We start from the raw sequence: 12,574 nt of genomic DNA on the forward strand, positions 1-12,574 counted from the left end.
TGGCAGAAAAAATCCGCACAAGAAACACTGCAGTCTGTTCCAAAAAAATATATAGTTTTGCCATTGCCTTGCAGATCACAGTAAAAGTGATTTAGTTTTCCAGTAATGTCAGTCAAAACTGCAAGTTCAAATTTACCATATTCTTATTCATACTCACCATATTCAGCAGACATCTCTAATAGCACCTTGAAAATCCTGTGCTGTTTTGCTTTGCAGCTGAGGTTTTTTATGATTTTCACAATAGGAGTCATTATGTGTCCAGAGCCAATCACTTCTGCACATAAGGCCTGCTGGTGAATGAAGCAGCAGTAATGCAGACATTTTGGAAAGTCTGGGTCAGCTTTACAGTGAGTGATGAAACCTGTTTGTCTATTGATCATAGCAGGAGCCCCGTCTGCAGGTATGGCTACCAACTTTTCTAATGGTACCTTTTTCTGCACAAAAACTCCTTCACCGTGTTATACATTAAAACTCCTCTTGTAGTTGTCTGTTAGGGCAGTTGTGTCAATCATGTTAAATGTAGCTTGCAGCTCCAGAAACCAGAAGGAAGACTGAAGCCAAACGGTTCGAGCAGGGCGTTGTTCTTGGGGCGGTCGCCCATGCCAGGCGGTCGCACGTGCTCGGGCCCGCTAAATGCTACTTGTAGCTTTAATTATTATTATTATTTTTCTTCTGCCGGAAGAATCGCATTTTTGAGGCCTTTAACATACCCCAAAACTCACCAAATTTGGCACACACATCAGGGGTCGCGAAAAATTTCGTATTTTATGAGAAATTGGCATGGGTGCGCAAAAATGGCTCGACAGCGCCACCTACACTGACTTTTGTCCCGACGCCCCGCATACGCTTTAACGTACAAGCTTGATTTTTTCAGGGCATGTTCATCAGATGGAAACCTACAAAAAAGTCTGTAGGTACCAAGCTGTCAGTCGCACAGGAAGTCTGCTATATTGATGTCAATATGTCATTTTTGCTCTATTTTGGACATTTGCAGGCCTCCTTCTAGAACGAACTCCTCCTAGAGATTTGTGAATAATGACTCCAAACTTTGGTTTTGTAAACTAGACACATGTCCGATGTTAAATTGCAAAGCTTTTAAGTTTTTACAGAAGTTTGTGACCGTGGCGGCGCGTAGAAGTTCGACGTTGTTTCGAAAACACGCCATGAAAAGAAAAATGGCCATAACTCAGCCATGCATAATCCAATCTGATCAAAAATTGATATGCATGATTGTAGTCTGACTCTGAACACATCTGCAGTGAAAAAATCTGGAAAAAGTGTAGCGCCACCTGCTGGCAAGAGGAAATGACATGTTTTACTTGGAGCATCACTGCTCCGAGTAGGATGAGCCGACACACCTGAAAATGACGTCCACCTGTTGAAAAGCCATTGAAGTTTACTCTGACAAAAAACCATAACTTTCAATGCGGGGGTGTGGTCGTGACAGAGCGGCAAAGTTGGGCATCTCGCTATGCACACAAAAGTTGCTCTCACGTGCACATTCCTTGTCCAATCTCACTGAAATTCAATGGATATGATGAAGCTTCTATTCTGAACCCATGGATATGACAATCTTGGACGAGCTCTATAGCGCCACCTAGTTATTGCATTGGGCACATTCTGCCCTGTATTTTCTCTTTGCTTTGTCCGATGTGCATGAAATTAAAACTGGAGATACTCAGAAGGGTCCTCTCTCATAATCTGAAGTTTCATGGGTGTACACCTGACGGTGCCTGCGTAACAGGAAGTGGTCGATTATGTGCACCCAAATAATAGAAATTTATTATAAATCAGCCGTTTGTCTCAGGAAGCTGAGATTTCAGAATTAGATGCCTTTAATAACCTCCAGCTTTGATATGTAACACTATAGGGTCTACGAGAAACTTCATCACTTGATTTTTTTAATGAAATTTTGGACTGAACAAAGATTTTTAGCATAAATTCTGTTTAGGTTATCAGCACCAAGAATTCAACTTTCATAGGCATTTATGTGCTACTGCTTCCTAAAAAAATTCAGAATGATTGAAGTTACAGGTGACATCTTAGAGAGCATTACATCCAAAAAGGTCCGAAAACGTCTTTTTAGGCAAAACTACAAACACCTATTTTTTTTCATAACTTAATCATCATATATCAACACCATTTATTTTTTCAAATGTAGGGATCTGTGTTTGCTGCCTTCCATATTTTTTTCAGAAGTCCAGGTGAAACAGATGATTTTAAAAAAATCCTGATTCATCCCAAAACCTGTGCTTTTTCCGTCTGGACTCCAAACAAGTGTGTTTTAAAATTACTTATGCTTCAAATATCCACACCAAGTTTCACACGCATATAGCTGAACATGTCTAAATGCTTCTTGAATATTCTTTACAGATATAAAATGAACTGGTCAACTGTAGGATGTCATTTCCTCTTACATGCTTAAGTCTTTTCCTCATGCTGCAGCCTGCTCCTCAATCATCCCTGTTGCTGGAGTCAAATTTCACCCCCCCCCCCCCCCACACACACACACACACCAGCTGCCAGTTCATATGCTAACTAACCCAGAAGTGAGGTGACAAGAGTTTAGACACAAGAGGGAGGGCAGACTGCTTTTTCATTTGTTTTGTATGTCTTTCATAGATTTTTATGAATAATCATTGCTTTTCTAGTCATGTAAAATGCAATTAACCTAATATTTTATCTTTTTTTTTTACAAACAAAACATATGAATGTGCTCCAAAACAAAACCCAACTCTCAGTACAGTTCTACAGATGTAACATAAGACTTAGACAGTAAATGTCTCTTTTATCCTTTTTTAATCAATGCTGCAACTTCTTTTCCTTAATATAAATCCAATGAAATTAAACTACAAAACCAAAAAACACAACGTATAGCAAATTTCTCTAAATAAATTATGTGTATATACAATATGTAGCACTTTTAAACAAAATAATAACAAATCCTTCCAATACAAGCACAGAAAAATGGAACACAAAATTTAAAACCCAAATTTGAAATGGCAATTTTAAAAAGATAATTTTTTCAGCCTGCTAAAAGTGCACAATTGTAAAAGCTCTTTTATATAGACAACTGTTTGGTTGCTTAGAGCTCTAAATATAAAAACAATGCCTTTATGGACGTGGCACGGATGGCACGGATGTTCAGCAGGGTAAACCCCAGGAAAGCAGTTGGACCTGATGGAGTTCCCGGAAAGGTTCTGCGGGCCTGCGCCGATCAACTCTCCCAGGTCTTCACAAAAATCTTCAACCCGTCGCTAGCTCAGGCTTTCATCCCTGCTTGCCTGAAGCAATGACGTCACAACCCCTGATTGGGAAAAGTTTCTTGTGAGAATTATCTAACAGAATCACCCACAAAACATTTTTTTAACACAGACATAACACAAAGAAGACAACACACCACCACTTTGGGATTGGAATGTAATTTTATTAGATTTTAACCCTTTGGAATCAAACTAAAAACGGAGCTGTCTGATTGGTCCATGGGAGAACTCATGCCAATGGGGCAGAAACCCAACAGCCAGAATGTTCCCTAACGGACTAATGATCAATACAATAATTACTATAAAATGTTCTACACATACATACGGAACTAAACGAAGTAGAACATCTATTATTTCATGAAAACAATAACATGTAATCAACCTACTTCATCAAATACGAACGATAAAAGGCATGCTGGGAAACCATGAGTGAAGCAGCTGGTCAAGACATTGATCTCAGGGTGTATTCATCTCAGCCGTCCCTCTGCTCGACCCCTGCTGGACGACTGGAGAATCACACCCCACAGAGTATTTTGCTGAAGCCTGCCGAATTTGAGCAAATCAGTTCTTTTTAGAACTTCCTCATTTCCTCTACACTTCGATCTTCGACGCCCCTGACCAGCAAGGAAGACTACCGGACCCCCAGTGAGAAGAACTCGACCCGGTTAGACGCGCCGCACCAGGACGCCTTCAGTTTGACTGTAGGTTTGTCACCACCATTTTGAATTTCCCCGCGACTTGTAAACGAACCGTTACTTTAAATCGACCATCGAACCTTTTTTACATGGCCACAATGACTACTCACCTTCTGATAATCAATTTTATTGAATAAAAAACCGTAAAAGTTGTTTAAAATCGATAAGACGAACGTAAATAATTTGACCTTTTACTTCGTTGAACCGGGAGTGATCGCTTCCATTATGATGCGAACGTAAGTTTTAAAGACTTTTTAAAGCAAACCAACCGACGAATTTTCTTTTTAAACGGACACAAACGTACAAAATGACATGTAGAATCGATTCTGATCGACAAACAACAAGTTTCTATCCGTTTCAGAGATCGTTTTTTTGTAGTCTATCCAACCGCGGTCAAGTGAGCCGACATCTGTGGAAGTGCGGTCACGCCAGCCGTCACTGACTCTTTGCATGCGCGTTTACATCATAGTTTACGGTACACACGTCCAGCGAGCTGGAAAGACGGCATAAGCGCTGATATCACCCATATCAGTTACCCATTATAGAAATGACATGTACTGTACTCTGAAATAAATGAGAGTTATTGCATGCCCTGTATGGTTATTTAATGTAAAAATGTTTTCATTTGGATTGCATGTCTGTTCATTCCATAATAAACCACCAGAAATAACGTGTTTTGTCTGAAATATAATCAATCAGACACATTCTAAAAGTGAGATTTAACACTGACAAGAGTGTTTTGTGGGTTGTTGAGCATGACATGGAATGGTTCACATGTTCTATTATGACTATGTAAGAGGAAGCCTGAATTGGTCTAATATGTCAATATCTTTACTTTTCTACAGTCAATTTTCATCAAACTTGCTGTGATGATCATGAACATCATTACCAACAATAATCCAGTGAAAGTTTTGCGTCACCTTTGAAAAAAGTGGTATTTTGGATGGTTCACATGTTTTACTTTAACCACAAAGGCTGGATGCTTAGGAGAACTATAACTTTAATTTCTCTGATATTCTCCAGTCATTTTTCTTCAAAATTGCTGGGATGATCATGAACATCATTATTAACCATAATCCACTGAAAGTTTTGTGTCACCTTTGAAAGAAGTGGTATTTTGAATGGTTCAAATGTTCAACTATGACTATGTATGAGGGAGGATGAATTAGACTATAATGTCAATATCTCTAATACTCTCCAGTCAATTTTCATCAAACTTGCTGTGATGATCATGAACATCATTACCAACAATAATCCAGTGAAAGTTTTGCGTCACCTTTTGATAAAGTGCCCTTTTGAATGGTTCACAAGTTTTATTTTAACTATACAAGCAGGATGCTTAGGTGTACTATAATGTCAAAATCTCTAATTTTCTCCAGTCAATTTTCTTCAAACTTGCTGTGATGTTAGTAAACATTATTACCAACAATAATCCAGTGAAAGTTTAGCGTCACCTTACAAAAAAGTAGCATTTTGTAAGGTTTACATATTACACACTGTCTGTGAATGAGGAGACCCGAATTGTTCTATAACTTTAATATCTCTAATTTTCTCCAGTCATTTTTCTTCAAACTTGCTGTGATGTTAGTAAACATTATTAACAACAATAATCCAGTGAAAGTTTTGTGTCACCTTTTGATAAAGTGCCCTTTTGAATGGTTCACAAGTTTTATTTTAACTATACAAGCAGGATGCTTAGGTGTACTATAATGTCAAAATCTCTGATTTTCTCCAGTCATTTTTCTTCAAACTTGCTGTGATGTTAGTGAACATCATTACCAACCATAATCCAGTGGAAGTTTTGCGTCACCTTTTGATAAAAAGCCCTTTTGTATGGTTCACATATTACACTTTAACTACATTTGACGGAGCCTGTATTAGACTATAATGTCAATATCTTTCATTTTCTCCAGTCACTTTCCTTCAAACTTGCTGTAATGATCATGAACATTATTACCAATAATAATCCAGTGAAAGTTTAGCGTCACCTTAAATGTAGCAACTTTGGAAAGAGTTGACAGGACCAGATGTGATTTTACTTGGAGTTTCTTCATTTCTGCTTGATTCCATTCCATGTCATGCTCAACAACCCACAAAACACTCTTGTCAGTGTTAAATCTCACTTTTAGAATGTGTCTGATTGATTATATTTCAGACAAAACACGTTATTTCTGGTGGTTTATTATGGAATGAACAGACATGCAATCCAAATGAAAACATTTTTACATTAAATAACCATACAGGGCATGCAATAACTCTCATTTATTTCAGAGTACAGTACATGTCATTTCTATAATGGGTAACTGATATAGGTGATATCAGCGCTTATGCCGTCTTTCCAGCTCGCTGGACGTGTGTACCGTAAACTATGATGTAAACGCGCATGCAAAGAGTCAGTGACGGCTGGCGTGACCGCACTTCCACAGATGTCGGCTCACTTGACCGCGGTTCTATCCACCATCTTTGTAGTTCTCGTTGAATTATTCGAACATTGTTTTTACGGTTTTTAAACCACATTAACAAGCGAAACTCCTTTCTAATTGATTAAATACATGTCAGTTCACATATAATACCTTTTAAATGCCTGCTGACCCGTGAGTATTTCCACTGAAGATCAGTTCCAACCTATTTTGTACTTTTTAGGTTTTAGGTTCAATTTTCAGTGTTTAATAATCTCATATAGGACACATGTTAAATTTATTTGTGTATAAATGTTTTCAAATAGTCAATTATTAGTGTATGGCAGCCACTATGAATATATTTGCAGGAACACACACAGATCTTAAAATGGCTGCTTGGCCTGCTGATTGATTTTAAAGTTCTTAGTAGTTTATAAATATTTTTATGGTCTTGGGCCTTCATATTTATCTGATATGATTTTAAAGTATGAGCCCCTGTGGACCCTGAGGTCCTCTGATACAGGCCTTTTGGTTATCCCACACACGGCAAGGCCTCATTCAGTTGTAATGGACCTCCTCTATGGATTAGCCTCCCAAAGAGCATTTAGCATTTTATGTCTATTAAAGTTTATGTACTTGTTTTTTTTTAATAAATGTTAATTTTTGTTATTTCTTTTACATTTTATTTGTAACTCCAGAGTTTTCCTCTGAGGGATCTTCCACACCAGTGACTGAGCCTTTGTCTCGACAACAAAGAGAGAGGAGCTGTTTGCTGGTTTTTCCAGAGCACCTTTTTTTTGTAAGCCATTAAAGAGTTTGGTAAAGGTAAGTTAAATTTGCAGTGTTTAATAATCTATTATAGGACACATGTTACATTTATTTGTGTAGAACTATTTTCCAATAGTCTGAATATATTGTTTTATGTTTTTGATTATGGGTCTGTGTGGTATAAATGTATTGCTTTATGTATACATAATAGAAATGAGAATCTTATTTTAATGGTGGTTTCATTTTTATATCTTTTTTTTAGATGCCACGAAAGAAGGGATTTAATATGCGTCGCACCAAAGTGTGCAAGGTTCAGGAAGAAGGTAAAACTTCTGGTTGTGTGTGTCAGGAGCAAATACAGAAGCCTTTGATTTCTGGAATGAAAGTAAGATTAACAAATTCAAGTGATAGTACAACATCACTTACATGTTGTGTTGTGGCTGCAATCAACCATGTTGTTGCTCCAGTGTGTACATGGAGGGACGCTGATGTTGATAATATTAGAAATGAAGGTGTGCAGTTGGTTTGTTCATTTAATGGAAGTGATGGATGTATAAACAATTCCAAAAAGTTATTCAAGGTTTCTGAAAAGCTCAGTGTGTTTGGAAGAATTTGGGATGTTGCTATCAATGAGCCTGTGTATTCTAGTGATTCAAAGAGTGAAGATTTTTCACTGTTGTATGAAATGATGCAGGAGCGACTGATGGAGGAAGATCTGTGTTTGTTGGATTTGCAGGGTTTCGTTTGTGCTGTCATTCATCACAAAGAGTATTTTGTTGTGGTTGATTGTGGTGCACGAGATTCATCTGGAATGTTTTCTAATATTGGAACATCTGTGGCTGTTTTCAACAGTTGCTTTAATGACTTGATGTTGCACATTTGGAACTTGAAAAAGTCTTTGAATGCAGAATGGTTTGGCATTAGTTCAATGTTTGTGAAAGAAGCTTCTTGGGATGGGTGTAATAATACATTTGGTTTGGGAGCAGAGGATGCACGTGTGAATCAGTCAGTTTTGGGCAAAAGACAGACTGGTTTTATAAAAGAACATGTTCAGGAGTTAAATGACAAAATTGTGGTTGGCGAACAATGTAAAGTGTTAATGGAATGCAAAAATTCATTGAAAATTGGAAAAAAGGGCAATAATTTAAAAAAAAAAATCATCTTCAGTGATTTTAAATGAAAACAATTGTAACAGATTTGACACAGAACGTTGTGTAAGGGGATCTTTTCATCAAGGAGATCGGCAGCTTCAAAACAGAGGTGTGCAGTGCATGGCAATAGCCCTGGTGAGTTTGGCTAAACACACGGATCGTAGTGTTTTTGAGTGGGAGGCAACAGACTTGGACCATGTTGTGTTTCTTGGTGATCAGCTGTACTCCTCGGTGTGTGAAAACAAAATCATCCCTGGAAATTTGAAGTTTTTGTCAGTACCTGATTTGCCCATGGATTCTGAAATTGATGGTAAATTATTTAAGTTTGAATATGGTGAATATGTTTCTGGGATTGTTAATGTGAGTAATGGTAAATTTGTTGACAGTGGTGAAGTGATAACTCTTAAAAAGGGACTGGAGCACATGCTTGTCAAGTATAAAACATGTTTTTTGACCATAGGCAGTAGTACTTGTGCTGTTATTTCAGAAAACGGCCATTATGCTGTGGTGGATTCACATGCACGCAGTGGTACTGGAATGGCAGATGTAAATGGAAGAAGTATTATCATGTACCTTCCTAGTCTTAATGATTTATACAATTATATTTGTTGCTTGAGTATTTCACTTGCAGGGAAAGAAATGGCTTTTGAAATTGCATCCGTTGCTGCGACTGACAATGATCATAGTGAGAAAAATAAACAAAGTGTGCTTGAGAAGGATTGTAAAACTGGATTAAATACTGAGTCACAGTTTGGTTTTGGGTGCAGTTTAGATGTTCAAACTAGTTCCTTACCGTTGCCTGAAAGTAACAGAAAGCGTAAGCTTTTAACTGGGCAATGTGAATCAAAGAAGACAAAATGGTATGATGCTAATGAAGCTAGTTTGGATGTTGAGTTTATTGGTGAAGTTTCATCAAATAAACTTGAGTTTTATCCTGTTGATTTTGATGTTACACAAGCATTGTGTAAACAACTGAATGTGCATTGTGAAAACACTGCATGTGCTAACCCTCTAGAGGTTGGCATGTTGGGAATTCCATGTCAAACTGATCATATAGTAGCTGATGGCAATTGCTTTTTTAGGGCTGTGTCCAAAGTTATTAGTGGTACTGAGAAAAATCACATAAAGTTAAGACGTTCAGTTGTTACACATTTACAAAAAAATGTTGGAAATTATAGTTCTCTTTTGAGATCTGAAAATATGTCTGTGGATGAATATCTCAATGTTTCTAAAATGAGATTTTCTGGTAGTTGGGCTACAGAGGTTGAAATTCAAGCTACAGCTGACTACTTGGGTGTGAGTGTGTATACGTATCACAATGAACGTTGGTTGAAATATGCCTGTCAACGTAAAGCTATCTCTAAACAAGGCATATATCTGCAAAATATAAATGAGTGTCATTATGAAGTTGTAACTTGCGTTCAAATTTTTCAGCAGCAGCGTTGTTTTGGGTTTTGTAAATCTATGGAAAATAATATTTTGGGTCATATGAGGCAATGTAAAAGGAACTCAGAAATGCTTTCAGAAGGAGATTGCAAGAGTGTTAAACATAGCAGGTCTGAAGTTGGTGATTGTAACGATGTTTTGTGTAGTGCATTGGTTAACAATGATCACCAAAACAGTGAAATTGTGCAAAGTAATAATTTAGTTGAAAGTGTTTTCAGTTTTCATCCATTGTCATTCGAGTCTGCAGTTTTGTTGTCAAAACATCTGGATTTGGATTTTGTGAAGCAGAATGAAGACATTCCAACTAATAATGTTACGCTTGGTTCTATTTGTAAGACAGAGGTCCTATTAAATGATGGCAATAGTTTTTTCCGAGCTATTTCTCGAGTCATTAGTGGTTCTGAAAAGTGTCATAGAAGAGTTCGACTGGCTGTTGTTAAGTTTATGCTAAAAAATAGTGACATTCATATGAAGTTGCTTTGTCAAGGATATGCCACAGTGTCTGAGTACATTCTGAAGTCACGTATGAAATATGTTGGCAGTTTTGTATCTGAGATTGATATTCAAGCTACTTCAAATTTTTTGGGAGTAGAAATTTTTGTACACAATGGTAGCATATGGAGAAAGTATAATCCTGTGAACAAAATACTTGGAAATCAAGCAATTTATTTGCGGGAATGTGATAAATATTTTGAGGTTGTTGTTTGTGTTCATTGTAGTGGTAAAGCTGGATGTGCCAATTGGTGTAAAAGCAATAGTATTTGTTCTGAGAAACCACTGCTTAGACGCCGTTCTTTTCAACCATATGTTACTTGTGATTCAGTTGCTGAATCTTCTTTTTCAAAGTATCTAAAAAAAAGGAAATCGTTTTACCAGAAAGTGCAGTATCAAATAATTGAACTGCATAAACAGAAGAAAAAAGATATAAGTAAAAGGAAATATGCATCTGATTCTTTGCATAGATCCAGAGCATTGGAATTGAGTAAAATAAATTATAAGGAAAATGCTATCTATAGAATGTGTGTTAAACAACGTAGTTCTGCAAAATATAGAACTGATGTATTACACAGAGATCGTGTTAAAAATTTGAGTAAAAACAAGTATAAATGTGATTTGTTACACAAACATAATGTTAAGGAAAGGAGTAAAAGAAAATATCAGAGTAATGATACTCATAGAGAAAATGTTAAAGCATTGAGTTCTAGAAAATATCAGAGTAATGATACTCATAGAGAAAATGTTAAAGCATTGAGTTCTAGAAAATATCAGAGTAATGATACTCATAGAGAAAATGTTAAAGCACTGAGTTCTAGAAAATATCATCAAGATCCTCACTTTAGGAAAAGTGTGGTGGATGGGATCAAATATAAGCGACAATTGAATAAAAAACAGTTGGAAGAGTTTGATGTTGTTATGAAACAATTTTTGGATAAAGTTAAAGATGGACCTGGGTTTGTTTGTTGTGTATGTCATAGGTTGTTATTTGAACATCAAGTCTTACATTGTAAAAAAGAGTCGTACAGTAATGCAGGACTTGGACTTATCGCTGATCAATGTATCACGTCTGATTATTTGCATATCTGTAAAGGAAACTGCTCAAAAAATTGTGAATGGATGAAAACATCAAGAAGTAAATTGTGGATTTGTTACACGTGCCATGCTAAAATCAAAAAAGGTAAAGTACCAGCTGAGAGTGTTAAAAATAACTTAGAACTTGAACCTATACCAGCAGAATTGGCATGTTTAAATCAATTAGAACAACATTTAATAGCATTACATATTCCATTTATGAAACTGTTGGCATTGCCCAAAGGTGGGCAGAATGGCGTGCATGGACCTATTACTTGTGTTCCTGCAAATACTGAACAAACAACTTATTTGTTACCACGCATGTCTATTGAGGGTTCTCTTGTGCCTGTGAAATTAAAACGGAAGCTTACTTATAAAGGACATTATGAATATCAGTATGTTGATTCGGAACGTGTTAAGCAGGCTTTACAGTTTTTACAAAGCCATAATTCTTATTATAACAACGTGAAATTTAATAATGATTGGATTAATGGTTTTTGTAAAGAAACATCTGATGTGGTAGAAAAAGATGTTGAATGCACTGCAAATGTTGACGATTCAAATGTTTTAGGAGATGAACTTCTGCATGATAGACAGCAGCATTGCATGTTCCAGGACACTTGTCTAATGCCAGTAGACATTGGTCAAGAGGCTTTGGATCAATATTTTGATCACATTTTGAATGTAGCTCCCGCTGAAGGCAATAGTCCGGTGAAGTTGTTGTCCGATATTACAAATGAGGCTAAATGTTTTCCTGTGTTGTTTCCTAAGGGTGGACCAACATTTCATGATGGAAGACAACATCCTTTAACTCTATCACGATATTTTAACAACAGGATTCTTAATGCTGATTGTCGTTTTGCACAAAATGTGGAATATATTTTTTTTGCCCAATATATGACAGAATTAGAAAAGGTCGTTTCAAATGTTTCGATTGCAGTAAGAAAAGGTAAGTATGATTTTAAAAATAAACGAGTAGTTACTGGAGAGTTGTTGAATAGTGATGATTCTATTAAAAGGATGTTGGAATTTGATGATGGGTACAGATTTTTAAAACCAATCAGAGGTACGCCAGCATTTTGGCAGGCGGCCCAGAAAGACCTCATGGCTTGTGTGAGGCAGCTTGGAATCCCCACATGGTTCTGTTCATTTTCTTCAGCTGATATGCGGTGGAAGAATTTACTTTCCTGCATTCTGAAGCACGAAGGTAGAACTGAAACTGTGGAGCAGTTGGAATGGGCAGACAGATGTGAGCTTTTGCGTCGTAATCCTGTCACTGCTGC

General features: G+C 36.9%; 1 long non-coding RNA gene across 1 annotated transcript; it reads left to right on the forward strand.

Annotated features, from left to right (window-relative positions):
* Positions 1-3,549: 3,549 nt before the first annotated feature.
* On the forward strand, positions 3,550-12,194 carry LOC144990180 (uncharacterized). The gene is made up of 3 exons (XR_013654168.1): positions 3,550-3,964; positions 7,056-7,182; positions 7,388-12,194. It is a non-coding gene; the product is annotated as an uncharacterized LOC144990180 (long non-coding RNA).
* Positions 12,195-12,574: the final 380 nt, after the last annotated feature.

The sequence above is a fragment of the Oryzias latipes genome, chromosome 24 (assembly GCF_053564925.1).
Source record: "Oryzias latipes strain Hd-rR chromosome 24, Olatipes_Hd-rR_3.1".
Lineage (NCBI taxonomy): Eukaryota > Metazoa > Chordata > Actinopteri > Beloniformes > Adrianichthyidae > Oryzias > Oryzias latipes.